Consider the following 10,925-nt stretch of genomic DNA (forward strand, 5'->3'; position numbering starts at 1 on the left):
TGTTCAGGAGATAGTCACTCTGTCCTGAATTTGTAAGTGCAGGTTTGTCATGTAAGGTGATGATGTAGACTGCCATTTTGAATTAGGCTTCATGCCATATGGTAGGAGTATTACCATTAGATGGTGTGCTAGTGGATGTCATTTTGTTTCCAAGCCCAGAGGTTAATATCCAACAGACGGCGCAGGAGTCTGCTTTCCCCATCCAGATCTGGGAATCAAGGTGAAACCTCAAAAAGGAGGTAGGCGTTGTGACCACACACCGAGGCCCTGACATGGTCTGCTGTAGAACGTCATGATCAGGGAGCGCTGTTGCACTTCTCAAGATGATCACAGCACAATGCACAACTCAAAAGCAAAACTCAGAGCACAATTGGCTTCCTTGATCAAAACTCAGAGCACAACTGTCTTCCTTGATCCAAGCATAGCACATTGGTGTAGATAACCATCATGGTACTGAAAGACTTTCTTAATCTGTGCATTCTCATCAAGAGTTCTGGCAGTTTCATTGATCAAATGGGCCTTGTGGTTTGGTTGGTTGTAGTTAATAAAGATTTGTATGTTATATGACGAGTTTAATCATTGCTAATGCTGGTTAATTTGAAAGTATAATGAGTTAGATCCAGATAACGATCTTTATAGTGTGTAATGTATATAGATGGGTGTGCCAATGGACTTTGCCATTTGAGCTAGGCAGTCGAATTTCAATAATCCAACCGTGGCAGTTTGTTTTCTAGAGAAGCATTGATAGCCAGGTATACACCTTTTATGAGATGTTGGTTGTGAGTGCATGAAGGTCGTATGTATAGACTAACTTGATTTGAATGGTAATAAGATATAGCCATTTACATAGTTTTGGTGCTATGTTATGTGTATGAATGGGTTAGGGTTCCGTCTATAAAGTTCTGCTTGAAAAAGGCAGATTATGTGTGAAATGGGAAAGGTGCTGTGTATTGAGTATTGCTGAGTGGAAATGGATATTGGAGGTCTGGTGCCATTTCTAGCATATTGGAGGCGTGTTAAGCTGTTGTGGTAAGTTCTGTCTGTTGTGTACTAGTTGGATGGTTGTGTGGTGCATCTTGGGTTTGGGTGATGTTTGTATTAAAGAGACCGCCTTTGCTTCGCCAACCCACATTCCCTACATTTCTCAATTTGTAATCCTCTATTTTTACGTGTTTGGCATGCGAGACACACATTATCAGAACTCATCAACAGGGATGCAGCTGTCAGAACATACTCTGTGATGCTCATAAGCCCCAAAAACCTTAGGGGTGCAGTTTGCAACTGTTACCTCCCCCCAGTGGCCCTATGGTGACCCGCAGCCCTTTGGGACTCCTTTTGCTAAATATATGCACCCTCGAGGTTTGAAATGTATATGCACTATGTTGTAAAAATGCATGCGCTTATTCGTTAAAGACTAAAATACATCTCATGAGATATATATATTTATATATATATTTATATATATATATATATATGGTGGCCGATCTGAGAGGTGAGGCAAATAGAGGGTGGCGCTGTTTCGTCAGGGATTTGACACTGTAAATGCTATGTCGTTAGCCGAAGTGGGCGGATCCCAAGGTAAAAGGGGAAATTGGGGCTTGTTTAAAGTACTTAGCGGAGTGAAAATAGTGGTTGCGTTCTTGGTTCCCAGACAATGTGGTTGTGGCTGATTCAGCACTAGACGCTGTCCTTCTGGACAAAGGTGAGTCCAGTGAAATATGTCACTGAGTAAACTAAAAGCAGAGTTAATCTAAAAGTGGGGAAGGTTTCCAACGGATCCTAACCTCCCGCCATTAAACATTCTGAGGGTTGCTTTAGAAATCAGTAATTAGTTGTAATGTATATATACTTCAGTTAATGTAACACTATGATCGGGTGCACATACTTTCCAGCATAAGTAGTAAATAGGCCTGGTAAACTGGAAAATGTAACGAGATTTTTAAATAAGCGTTTCAAATGTAGCAGCTAATGTAATACAATGATGTTAACTTTCCACACAGTGCACTGCAGATGTCTCACAAATTGCCACACACATTATATCACTGATATTACCATTCATGGCATCTCTGATTGAGGGGACCCGCGGAGAGAGAGACGCAGTCTAGTCTCTCCGCGGGTTGATTCGGGACGGGGGAAGTGGCGCGCAAGGCGCCCGATTGGACATAAGGTAAGTGGGGGCGGGTTTCTCTAGCTAGGTTTATAAGGGGGGTGGAGGGTGGGGTCGGCCCTTTTGCGCGCCGACTAGGAGGGAAGAAGGTGTAATTTAGGTAGGTTTAATTTAGGTAGTTTTAGGCCAGCTAGGCCCCGAAGCAGCGTGGGTGTTGCCCGGTTGCCAAGGAACCGAGGCGTGGCCGGGAGGAAACAGGTGAGCGCCGGAGAAAAGGGGGGGCGGCCCCGCGGGCAAGTTTCTCGGCGTTTTTTACCAGCCGTGAGGGGGGGGAAGCCACTCCTTGGGCTGCAGCAGAGGGAGCCGGCCCCTCGGGCAATTTCAAAGTTATTTTAACGCGCGGAGAGCGCGCGGGGCAGCACGAGGCGGCCCCCTGGATCGAGGCCAACTCCAGGAGGCCGAGTTAATTTGTGGGAAGGCCGGCTGAGGCAGGCCCAGCGGCGCCAGTGGCCCCCACACCCCCGAGGGGGCCCCCCAGAAGGGGAAAAAAGCGAATAAGGCGGCGTGGGGCCCCATAAAAAAAAAAAAACATTAAAAAAAGGAGAAAAATACATATATATTTTGTAAGGCCTTGGGAAAGGCAGATTCAGCCCCCACACCCGCCCCCCCCCCAAGCGAGGGGCCACTGGGAGTAGAATTGAGGGCAGGACAGCTCCCAAAAAATACACATATAAAAAAAAAATAAAAAAAAATAATAGCTGTTAAATACTCACCCCGGTTTATTTATAAAAGTCATCAGATACATCCCCCCAGAGCCCGGGGAAGGGAGAACAGGACCATATTAGGACGGCGTTGGGCCGGGTCGGCGGGCGGTATGGCCACAGGTCACGACGCAGAGGCAGTGAGGGCTGCGCTGCGCATACCCGGCGAAGCAGGGAGGGCAGATTTGCTCAGGCCAGGGGTTTTAGACCAGGCTTGGGTCGGGATGGCACGCCCCACCAGGGCGGCATCGGGCAGGGTCGCGGCCGCAGTTGCGGCCTGTGAGTCTCTGGAATCCGAAGGGGAAAAGGATGAAGGGCAGATACCCCCCGGACAGGGCACGTCGGAACAATCACTTCACGGTGCACAGAGCCCGCTGATGTCTGGAGAGGGGACACAAGCCCCCCAGGCTAAGGGCACAGACAGCGCACAGGCAGATTTGGACCCCGCTGGCCCGGGCGGGCAGGCAGCGGGGGGGCCGGGTTTGAAAGGCAAGGCAGAGATGCAGAGCAGCCCATACCAGGGACTAGCGGGGTTTGCGCCCCCCTAGATTTGTCATACCACAGAGGGGAGGCCCCCAACACAGGTTGGTCCGGGGCGCCAGTCAAGAAAAGAGGCAAGTACGCCGGGAAAAACAGGGGAGGGCCGGGGAGGGCCAAGACGGCGCCCCGCCAGGCTAGGGGGGGGAAAGTTAAGTCACCACAGGAACCAAGGGCCGTGGTGAGCCAGAGTTCGCACACACAGGGGAACTGGGACCAGGCAGATACATGGGACCTAGAAGCCAGAATCAGGGAACAGCGCAGGGCGGTATTGGAGACAGAGGCCAGGTGGGCACAGCTGTGCAAAGACAGGGAAGAGGTGTGTGCCCACAGCAAGACAACTCCTAATACTAGAGAGGCCAGCGGGCAACCAGGTATGCGGCAGCCAGGGCAAGAGAGAGGGACCTGGGTATGGGTGCCGCAGGTAAGAGGAGAACAGGGCCAGGAGGCTAGAGCGGCCGAAGGGTTAGTCGGCGCGGGGAAGCCCGGTGACTCAGACGGTCACAGGGTCAGCAAGGCAGCAATGCTAACGACAGAGGTTGGCAAGAGGAGGTACACGCCGACTGGGCGCAAGACGGCCCAAACGCGTTGGCACGAAGCGCTGGAGGGGTCTACGGCGGCCTTCTCCACACCGAGGGACCGAGGACAACGTCAAGAGGACACGCTTTATGCGGGCAGGGGGGCAAACGAGAGTGCCTCAACCAATGTGAGAGATGTGGGTCAAAGCAAAGGCCAGTGGGAAGGCGAAGATGAGTTGGAATTGGATTACGAGGAGGAAGGGGATGAATGGGAGGACGGTGAAATACGCGCTTGGGAGGCGAGCGATGTGAAAAAGGGTGGCGGGCGAGGGCGCAAGAGCGGCGCAACCTCTTCTTCGTGCTCTGTTTTGCAGGTTACGGCTCCGCTGGAAGGCCCCACTGGTTGGTGTTCGGCAATTTACGCCACGTGGCAGAAGCCAAAAAAGAATACCAAGGAGTTTTGGAGACACCGCTGGGGGTAAGAATTGGTGGTCAGTGTGGGGTGAAGGGAGCGGGACAACAAGGGAGACTAACCCGAAAAGGTCCATTGGGGTGGGAGAAGGGTCAGTAGTAGAGAAGGCAGGTGACAGCGACATTCAGAAGACTGTAGAGAACAAAGATAAAGAAGGCACCGCCACGAGTGGGACGGACACAACAGGGAAGGTGGATACAGGAGAAAAGACGGGAGACGACAAGGAAGGGGGAGGACACAGAAAGAGGTTGCCGTACATGGGTTTAGCCATGCCACTAGGCTCGCATGTGGCCGAGAAAACAAAAAACAAAATATGGAAACACGAATATGTAGATGTGTTTAAACTGTTACACAGGGACATACAGGCAAAGGAAGGGTCCAAAGAGGAAGAATGGGAATTAGCACGTAGGCCCCGGGTACCGATAACAATGGACAATTGGACATCGGCCTTTTTGATATTCGCCAGTATATACTGCGAGAAATACCCGGACAGGGCCATTGCACTTTTTAAATACATGGATATAATTAGGAAGGCCCAAATGCATTTCGGAGGTTTCGCATGGCTCAGTTACGATGAGGAATTCAGGGCCCGGGTGAGTGTCAATCCGGAAAAACCATGGGGTGACGTGGACCCCGAATTGTGGATGCAATGGATGGCATCGGCACAGACAGCGGCGTCCACTCACACCGCGAGTGGCCTGCCAGTGACTTACAAGCCCTTTCAAGCTCGCCCCGCCCAGGGAGGGGCGGGCAATGCCACTAAGACAACAGGGACAACGGCAGGGGCTTGTTGGAACTTTAACAAAGGTTTTTGTTCCCGGGCACAATGCAGGTTCAAGCACAACTGCTCCAAGTGCGGGGGCCGTCACCCAGTCACCCAATGTTTCTCCTTGTCCAGCCCAGCTGAACAGTGGAGGGCCGCCAGAGGGAGAGGGGGACATGGCACTCCTGAGCAAAAAGGGGCCTACTCCAGTTAGACTGGAATTCCTGTTACCATGGTTACATAGATACCCAGACAGGGAAAAAGCGCGTCTACTCGAATGGGGTTTTAGAGAGGGTTTTAGAATAGGTTACCAGGGCCCTCGGCAACGGAGATGGGCTGACAATTTGCGGTCAGCCAAAGCCCTGTGCCGATTTTGACTTTTTTGGGCATTGAATTGGATACGAAAGACCTGGTCGCCCGGTTGCCAGCGGCAAAGGTGGGAGAAATGCTGTTTTGCCTAGCGGAGGTACGCACCTTGCATAAAATGGACTTGAGAACGGCTCAGAAGCTATTAGGCTACCTTAATTTTGCGTGCAGAGTAGTTAGGGGAGGTAGAACTTTTTGTAGGCGTTTGGGACTTTCCATGTCAGGTGCTGTACTTCCGCACCACAGGATAAGAGTATCATTGACATTACGAGAAGACATTAGAGTATGGGAGATTTTTCTGAGACATTTCAATGGAGTGCCAATGTCTTTTGGGGAGTCAGACACGGTATGGCAAGTACAAATATTTTCAGACGCGGCAGGTGCAGCAGGTTTTGGTTTGTATTGGGACGGGAGGTGGTGTGCGGAGACATGGCCGGCATCTTGGATGCATCAAGGAAGAAGCATTGCGTTTTTGGAGTTTTTTCCCCTGTTGGTTGCGCTGGCAGTGTGGGGACAAGAATTAGATAACAGGACAGTGATTTTTCAGATAGACAACATGGCAGTGGTAGAACTAGTCAATAGACAGAGAGGAAGGGACCTCAGAGTTTTGCGCTTGTTGCGCCAGTTCATGTTGTTATGCCTGTCTCAGAATGTTATTTTTTAAGCTGCGCATATACCAGGGATTTACAACGAGATTGCAGACTCACTATCTCGTTCACAGTGGCGGCGTTTCCGCGAATTGGCACCTGGAGCGGATCAGATCAAGACGGTGGTCCCGGCAGACATCTGGGAATGGGGGGCATGATGATCACGGGGCTGGTGGAGATGTCATTAGCAGTATCCACGCGGCGTAATTACAGAATGGCATGGTTGGAGTTTCAATCTTTTGAACAGTTTTGGGGCAATTTTTGGGCACAAAGCCTGCCAATGCTGGAAGCCAGGACTAGACGTTCCGTGCTGTTTCTGATCGGGGAGGGTTTATCTCCAGCCACAATTGGGGGGAAATTGGCGGGCGTGTCTTTTTATGGCAAATTGTTTTTCGGTTATGACCCAGCGCGCAATGATTTATTGGGTAAAATGCTGAAAGGATGGAACAGGGTTAGAGCGAGCGGTGACAAGCCAGCAAGGGAACCCATTACGTTCGAAATGTTGGTAGAGATGGTACAGGTGCTACCAGTTTGTTGTAGGGATGACTATGAGGTGAGTTTATTTAGGCTATGTATGTTGTGGATGTTTTTTGGAGCATTTAGAGTATCAGGATTGTTGGGGGGTGGGGAAAGAAATCGGGGTACGAAGGAAAGAGGTATGCGTGCATAGAGACAGGCTGGGGATATGGCTAAGACGGTCGAAAACCGACCAGCTGGGGAAAGGCAAGTGGATATGGTTGAGAAAAGGGGGTGTGGAGTTAGCTTGCCCGAATGGGTCATTTTCAAAGAGAGATGGCCAGGGGCAGGTGAAACAGGGGTTTTTATACATGCGTCAGGGAAGAAGCTAACGAGTTATCAACTTTTACAAGTTATGAGGATGGCCTTAGGAAGGATAGGGCGGCGCGCAGGTGACTATGGAACACACTCATTTAGGATTGGCGCAGCAACTGAGGCAGCACATTTGGGATGGGATTGGGCAAAGATCAAGGCTATAGGGAGATGGAAGTCTAGGTGCTGTGAGAGATATGTTAGGACTTGAAGATCACGGAGCGGATAGAAGGAAGAGAAAAGGGGGGGGGAGGGTTTGTATATTTCAGGCATTTGTTACAATGTTTTTCTTTACAGGCTGTGTGGCCGGGCCGGAGACGGGGAAGATGACGACATGGTTGGTCGGCCATTCGTTTGTGCACTGGGCAGCGAAATTCGCAGAGAAGCAGGTTTACGGCAGATCATTGGGACTGCCCAGCAGAAGCCATGAAGTGCGTTGGTGGGGCAAGAGCGGTATGAGGTGGGGGAGCCTGCTTCCATTTATCACGAGTAACTTGCCTCAGTGGGGATGCCCAGATTTGTTATTGATACATCTGGGGGAGAATGATCTGGTGAAGCTATTGGGGCTCACTTTGATTCAATTGATGCAGAGGGATTTGGAACTTTTAAAACAAAAGCTATATGGAACATGCTTGATATGGACGGAATTTGTGCCGAGAAGGGTATGGAGAGGGGCGATCAATCACAGAGCCATAGAGCGGGCTCGGAAAAAATTGAACAGAGCTATGAGAGTCTTCTGCTGGGCCCAGGGGATTAAAGTTTTGAGACATGGGGACATAAAAGAACAAGAACAAGTGTTGTTTCGAGACGATGGGGTCCATTTATCTCAGTATGGTATGGTATATTATATCACAGAGTTGAGACTGATGCTAGAAAGCGCATGGGGTACAAATTTGTGTACCCGGAAATAGGGGGGGTGGGGCAGCGAAACGCCTCACGGGTTTCTCTGGTTGGCAGGAGATGGGGGAGGGTGGAGAGCCAGGTGCGGGCTTGTCCACCCTTCCAGGGGGAAAACAAGGAGGTGAAGCATCAGAGCGGGGAGGGGTAGGCTACAGGCAAGGAAGGCATGGGCGGAATAGGGGAGCATATACGGCAGGAAAATTGAAGGGAGACATTTGAGGAGAAAATGAAGGCGAGGGAGTTTTGTAAAAGTTAAAGTCTGCTTTAAAGATATGCAGTTAAAAGGTTTAAAGTATTGTTTGTGTTTAAATCCTGTTCTAATAAAATTACCTTTTACACCAACAAGAGCGTCACGTATGTATGTCCCGATGAGGGGACCCGCGGAGAGAGAGACGCAGTCTAGTCTCTCCGCGGGTTGATTCGGGACGGGGGAAGTGGCGCGCAAGGCGCCCGATTGGACATAAGGTAAGTGGGGGCGAGTTTCTCTAGCTAGGTTTATAAGGGGGGTGGAGGGTGGGGTCGGCCCTTTTGCGCGCCGACTAGGAGGGAAGAAGGTGTAATTTAGGTACCACCCACCCACCCACCTAGGAAGACAGGGGGAGGAAGGGTTTTTAGTTAGGTATATTAGTTATGTCAGGTAGGGGGGGTCAACAGTCATTTAGGACAGGTGAGTTGTAAAGAGGTAGCAGGAGATGGGGGAGGGTGGAGAGCCAGGTGCGGGCTTGTCCACCCTTCCAGGGGGAAAACAAGGAGGTGAAGCATCAGAGCGGGGAGGGGTAGGCTATAGGCAAGGAAGGCATGGGCGGAATAGGGGAGCATATACGGCAGGAAAATTGAAGGGAGACATTTGAGGAGAAAATGAAGGCGAGGGAGTTTTGTAAAAGTTAAAGTCTGCTTTAAAGATATGCAGTTAAAAGGTTTAAAGTATTGTTTGTGTTTAAATCCTGTTCTAATAAAATGACCTTTTACACCAACAAGAGCGTCACGTATGTATGTCCCGAGGCGTCATGGATGGCGTAATTGGTGCCATCACTATTTTTGTCGCCAGGGGGAACAGTCCCTGGGAGCTCACACCCACAACAGAACGTTACTAAGAGTTGGTATGAGAAAGAGACCTCTGCTGTTGCTCTGTCTTTACTACATAACAATGTGTTATACAGAAATGAAGATGCCACTTGTCTCATTCAGACATGGAGATGCCATTTCCTCCTCTATCCTCTGTGGGTCTTGCTCTTCCCCACTTCTACGATATTCAGAGATTAATGTAACCATTTTGTCTGTCTGTGTACATACTGGTTGTACTGTATTTCTCTGTCTTCTTTGGAATAAAATCAAACCTGTTGTCTTAAATTTGCTATGTAATGCCACTTGTGTCGTACAAGGCAAGCATATTGTATTTTATATACATTCTAAGCAGTCATACTAACAAAAGACTGCCAACGATCCACCGACACCGCCAGGCAGCACAGACTGCCACAGTCACGAGGAAGTACAAATATGCTGGTGGAGGCTGTGTTTCCGCCTGACTCATTACGAGTTTTCACACCACCAATGTGACAATGGCTGTCCAAACACCATGTACAAGCTAGCGGAAACAGGGACTCTAGAGGGAAACACTCAAGTGCAGACAGCCTTACACTTCCGGTGCTGCAATGTAGCCCTTCACAAAAGTCATGGCGCTGCTGCTGATCATCGAAAGACAACAAAACCAACGCCACAATGGACACCAAAAACTGTAAAGACAAACACCTACCTTTATCATTAACCTACAAAAAAAAGCTTGTAGCGCCAGCTTACATATCATATGGGTGGAAATTATCAACAATGTATACTTCACCAGGTGACATATGTCCCAATAGAGTCAAGGAGGTAGTATCAATGTTACTCAGATAAGTCTCATATGTGGCATTGAAGGGAACACTGTTGATGTCATGTCCAATATGTCAGGGAGAGATGTCCCCAGAATACATAAAACAATTAATCAACATGGCCCATCATAGTCACAACTATTGTCTGACACCCATAATAATGACAATCTTTGAGTTTATCTGCAGGATCCATCTGTCCTTTGCATGTTGGAGAGACAGAACTTGCAAGCACTAATGGAAGACCCACAACCAGTTGCTCATTGAGAAGGAACATCACTATCTACATCTTGGACATGCCAACTCTGGTGTCTGTCTGTGGAAGAATGCTGGTACCCAAACGCATGTGATGTCAACATCACTGCAAGTCACTCCATGATGCATGCCAACGGTCAGGTCACAATCCCTCACCATTACACATGTGCAGTGCACTTTTTCCACATGATTCCACAACAAGGGCATAGAGAAACACAAAGTGGTTCCACACTTTAGGCCTACCTGTCATATCTCTCATTGCTATTGCAGTTCTACATGCCAAATGACATACTATGATACATGAAGATATCTGTCAAACAATAAACAATGGTGACACACCCCTGTCTGTGGCACAACATGAAATATGAGAGGGAATACAGGCATCATCCCATCAACAGGGCTAAACTATGCATGGAACTGCAACCTACAGATGCCTACTTAAGAGAAAGGGACACATGCTGACATGTAGGCACAAGGAATGTTGGCAACAGTGATGGCACAACTTACCAAGGGAAAGTAGCTTACTAGAGCTGCAAACAATTAGCCATGTTAGCCATGCCACATGTATGATGGACACCTACACATCACAGACTGCATTGAGGCACCAGCACCCATCATACACTGAAGATAATTAGCTCCTGGGTGGCAGATGTCTACATACACATATGCCCAGACACATGGCAGAGGACAGTAAACCATCACCTACTTACCTTTGGCCTGTAACATTTAGGAGTAGTGTTCTTTTGGATAGAAATTACACCCACTACAACAACAAATAGTACATGAATTATCACTGTACGCAGCCATTTGTGGTCCCTGCAGAGCAAGTGTATTGAGGATTCACCCCAGTTTTGTACTTGGTCCCAGGTCCAAAAGGCAAGGCACATCACATTGATACAGATGACA

This window comes from Pleurodeles waltl, chromosome 2_2, assembly GCF_031143425.1.
Source record: "Pleurodeles waltl isolate 20211129_DDA chromosome 2_2, aPleWal1.hap1.20221129, whole genome shotgun sequence".
NCBI lineage: Eukaryota > Metazoa > Chordata > Amphibia > Caudata > Salamandridae > Pleurodeles > Pleurodeles waltl.